This window comes from Galeopterus variegatus, unplaced genomic scaffold (genome assembly GCF_000696425.1).
Source record: "Galeopterus variegatus unplaced genomic scaffold, G_variegatus-3.0.2 Scaffold354, whole genome shotgun sequence".
Taxonomy (NCBI): Eukaryota; Metazoa; Chordata; class Mammalia; order Dermoptera; family Cynocephalidae; genus Galeopterus; species Galeopterus variegatus.
In genome coordinates, this window is record NW_007726465.1 from 213,791 (window position 1) to 219,098 (window position 5,308).

Consider the following 5,308-nt stretch of genomic DNA (forward strand, 5'->3'; position numbering starts at 1 on the left):
TGCGATCCCGTTGCCGGTCCCGGTCCAGTACGGGTGCGACACTGAGGGTTGCGGTCCGTTGCCGGACACGAAAAAAAGACAAAACGGAAAAAAAAAAAAAAGAAAATATCAGACAGACCAAAACTGAGCAATATTCTACAAAACCACTCAGCAGTATTCTTCAAAAGTGTCAAGGTTATGAAAGGCATGGAAAGACCGAGGAACTGTCACAGATTGGAAGAGACTAAGGAGACATGACAACTAAATGCAATGTGGATCTCGGACTGGACCCTGGAACAGAAAAAGGACATTAATGGAAAAATTGGTAATGTTCAAATAAAGTCTATAATTAGTAGTATTGTTCCAATGTTAATTTCTTAGTTTTGATCATCATACTTTGATTATGTAAGATGTTAACATTAGGGGACGCTAGATGAAGAATATGTTGGAACTTTCTGTACTACCTGTGCAAGTTTTTGTAAGCCTAAAATTATTCCAAAATAAAGTTGTTGGGTTTTTTAATGAGAGCAGAAATAAAGAAATCAATACAAGGGTTGGAAGATGAAGACGAGGAAGGTAGAACAACCTTGTCCCACAAGGTAGAACAAGAAGGGAAAAGTGGAAAATGAGAGGTTCATGATAGCAGATACTATCTCAACTAATCGGAGATTCAGAAGTGAAAAAGGAAGAAATTGTCAAAGAAATACTACCCCCAGAATCCAAGAAATAATAATGATTTTTGAGATGGAAAGGGCCACTGGATGCCCAGCGCAATAATAAAAAATGACTTACACTAAGATATATCATGGTGGAATTTTAGAACAGAGGTGCGAAAGAGAAGATCCAAAACCATGAATCCTGTCCAAACATTGAAATCACCTTGGAACATTAAAAATACCAATATCCCGCCTTGCCACAGATCAATTAAAACAGAATCTCTGTTTCAGGGGAATCCGATACATGGTGATGGTTGGGAACCAATGCCCAAAAAGCTTACAGAGAGAAAAAACAGGTCACATACAAAGAATCAGAAAACAGGTATCGAAAATTCTGCGCAGCAGCACTGTAAACAAGAACACGGTGGAACACTGCCTTCTGAAGGAAAAGTTCTTCTAGCCCAGAATTTTATATACAATCAAACTTGAAGTCGAGCTTCTGGGTAGAATTGTCACTTCAGACATGCCTGGTACCAAGAAATTTCCACCCGTGTCCTTTCTTAGCGAGCCTCCAACGGACATACTCCACAAAAATGAGGGAGTGAGAAAAAAAAAAAAAAATGAGAGTAAACTGAGAAAGAGGAAAATGTATGAGTCCAGAAAGGGGAGAGAGGAAGTGAATTTCCAAGATGATGAATGAGCAAGTGGATCCCTGGGGACACCGAGGGTAACCAGTCTAGATGGGTGTAGAAAGAGAGGGTTCCAGGAAAAACAGCTCCAGGGAGAACTAGAACTGATAGATTTTTCAAATGTGTTTTTTTACCATGTGGAGATTCAGGGGCAGAATTAGTGATCCAACACAGAAAACAAAACAAGTGTGAAAAAAGGCAGTGATTTACTCCGATAAGAACAAACAGATGTACAAGAGAGGGAATGTGATCCTAGAGCTGTACTTACTATAGTCCTAATAATGTAAATGCTTACCAAAAAAATATTGACTATACTAGCAGGATGAACAAAGGAGAAGCCTATGTGGGGTCATGGGTAAGAAAGCCCAATCGATCTGAATCTAAGATTGAAAATTTGAGAAATAGCAGCATGAACATGTTCTTTAGATGTATGGAGGTAAATACCAGGAAACAGCTAAAGAATCGAAAGATTTTCTGTGGATGAGAAATTGGGGAGGTGGAGGGACAAGCCAAGGGACTACTGTTTTTCAGAAGCTCTTGAGCCTTACAGGGTCATTAAATGCACCCCTCCTCCTTGGTTCAGTTCTGGTAAGAGTCTGAGAGGTGGAGATCAACGTGCTGTCTTTATCACTGATAAAAATAAAGTTGGAGGATGCAGCTTAGACCTGTGGGCAGGTGAGATTTCTTACGTTCCACCGAGCAAGGCAGATTTACTCCTAGTCACTGACAGGACTGGCAGACTGCTTCCTGCTCTTGTGGGGCCCTGTCCTTGCAGGAGGAGAGAAAAGCATTGGCTGAGCAAAGCTAGTTCCTCTTCCCAAAACTCACCAATTAGATCAGAGAACTCACTTCTCCAATGGCTGGAGTAAGTGAGAGGCGGGCGAGGCCAGAAGCCCAGGGAAGCTGTCCACACAGACACTCAAGGAGTGGTTAAGAAGCCTAGCAGAAGACTGGTGCCACCGTTTAACTTTGTGAACTATATACATGTATTGTATTGATTAGAAATTAAATTTAAAAAATGGAAATACAGGACTTTTAGAAATGCATTGTTTGTCATTTTTCTCTCTGTTAACATTTGTCTGGTATACAGCAAGCACACTGGCCAACAATTCAGGTCTTGAGTCAGACCTATGTTTGAATTGGCAATTAACAGCAATAATGCTCTCTGTTAACAGTGTTTACTAGATGCTTTACACATATTACCTCATTTGAGCTCCTTAACAGTCCTATGAGACAAGTACTTTGATCATCCCCGTTTTATAGAGAGAAAAACTGAGGCATAAAAAAGTTACGTAACTTGCCCAATGTCACAAAGCAAGTAAGTAGTGAGTAAGAATCTACACCCAGGTTGTCTGACTCTAGCAACTCTCCTTGTAACCACATATGATATTGCTTCATTTGTGTTAAATGCTTTATGTGCATAATAACAAATTTAATGCCCAACCAACCTGATGAAGTTGATGCTATTATTATTCTTATTTTAGATGACATAAAGTGAGAACCAGGTCTGTGATTCTACAGTCTGTTTCTCACTGAGAAATAATACTCTTTGACAAAAGAATTATTTGGGGAAATATGGTGAATTTTTATACATTGAAATGAGTGGGAACTTATATTCAAGGTATATTCAAGAGTAGAATTTGTTGGTTTGGAGCTTAAATAAACTTTTAAAAAAGCCATATCTTTAAAAACACAGAAAGGTTGAAAGAAGGAAAAAACATCACCCGCTGTTCTTCCACCCAAAGCAATGAACCATTGCTTTGATGCATTAATACTTTGATGTATTTTCTTCTAGTGCTTTTTTCTATGTATTACTTTTTCATGGTGTAAATACAATCTTGTGTCATGTTTTTTTCCACATAATATAACATCATCATTTTTACTTGTTATACATTTTTTATTAATACTGTTTCAGTGATTCTATTTTATTCCATAAAATGTATCAGGGGTTCTTTAGCAATTTCACTTGGCTTTTAACAACCTATTTGTTATAAGCAGCCTTGGAAAGAAATCTTTGTCAGAAAGCATTCTCTATGCTTCTTTGCTTTTTCCCCTTAGGATAAATTTCTTGCTCTGGAATTATTGGATCAAAGGATATGCATGTTGTTAAGGCTCCATACCACTTTCTAAGAGTGCCACAAATTTACAGTCCCCCCCAGTAGGATCTAAGAATTACACTGCAGAATTGGATGATGTTTTGTTTGCTGATAATCTCAAATCCAGTGCTGGTGTACCTCTTTCATGTATCTGGGAAGCAGAAATCACTTTGTAGCATAATTCTTTTCAAATGAACCCAATCTGGTTACTTACGAAATCCTATTGGTGAGAATCATCACTCTTAAGACTATTTAGAAGTTTGAGATTTTTCTTTGGCATTTTCTTAAATATATATTTTTTTCTAAATGAGTTTTTTTTTTTTTTTTACAGGAGATGGACCCATATCATTTTCTGTATTTGCTGTTCACGTTCCTTCTAAGCTATTCTTTATTAAACACATTCTTTATTCAAGAACTGCCTAGTTTTCAATGTCCCCTATGGTTTGACCCAATACTGCCTATTAGGTTTTATTACCAAGACAATCTGCTCTCAGCCAGGCACTTCTACTGTTTTCTACTTCCACCTTGCTCTTTCCTGCCTCTTGTACCCTCGAGAGTTCTTTTGCATGAGCCAATATCCAACACCCACTTCCACCCCATCCCTACCATCAAATGGGTTTTGTCATGAGTTCTGGTTCTAGTTGATTGGTCTGGGCTGCCTTAAGTGCTGTGTTGGATCTGAGTTCAGTAGGGAGTGGAGCCACAGGCATGAAGACAGTAGCAGTAGACAGGCAGCACATTTGTCATGTTGCCCAGCGTGGGTCATACCCAGACTTCAAAGTCCAGCTCAAGTCTCACTTTCTCCATGAACCTCAGATTACTCCAGCCTACTTCAACTGAATTCTCCCTTCTCTGAGTGTCTGTCACCCTCACGCCATTTTCATTCTTTGGCACCTCAATAGCTCATGTGTTAGTCTTCCCAACTAGACTGGAGTTTTTTTGAGGGCAGGGATTGGGCATCATACTTATTTTCTGTTCCTTCCCTGTTCCCAGTGCAACACCCTGCACATGGTAGTTGCTCTGAGTACTTTGGATTGCTTGGTTGGAGTAGTTATATCAAAACAGGGGTGAAAAATGTGCCCTCTGCTGGTATGGTCAAAAAGAGCATTCCTCTTAAAATCTCTACGACCTTCATCTGACCTTTATAGAGCAAATTAACAAAGGCTTCTTTATAAAATTTAGGATCCTCACTAGAGGTTCCTTGACTGTCCTGGGTCTTGGCATCATGAAATATTCAATATCTTTCAAAAAGTCCTAACCTACACCAAAAAAGAAACTAGTAGTATTGGGTTATAAATAAAAGATACATTTCCAGTTGACATAAGCATAAATAGTAAAATATATGTGACTCCTATGTTATTATTCTTGAGAAGGAATTGGAATTCTAACTAGAATGGAAAATTCAAACATCCAGGGGATATTGAATGGCTTTTGGATATCTTAAGATCACCTAACATGACTGATGATCACTGGATATTATACTTTTAGTTTAGTGAAAAACAATACATTTTCTAAAACTCAGGGGAGGTTTAGGCCCTTCCAGATCAAGGGCGTTATTGATGTGCTTTCTCATACAAGAACAATACATATTATTATAATGTTTATGATATTTGTGCTGATACATTGCCTAACAAAATACAATTAAAATATTAGAAACATTCGTGAGAAAAAAATTCCTCGGGAATGTTAGTTTTGTGGTAAATATTTTTCTGAAGGATATGCTGGAGTTTTTACTCTTCAGTTGGAATTACCCTTGTATTCATCAATTCTTGCTAGTGCTCAGAATAGTATCAGTTCTGTATTAATCCACTATAATGATTATTTAAACACTTTTTGAACAAAATATAAGATTATCAGTACACAGGCACATATATATGAAATATTATAT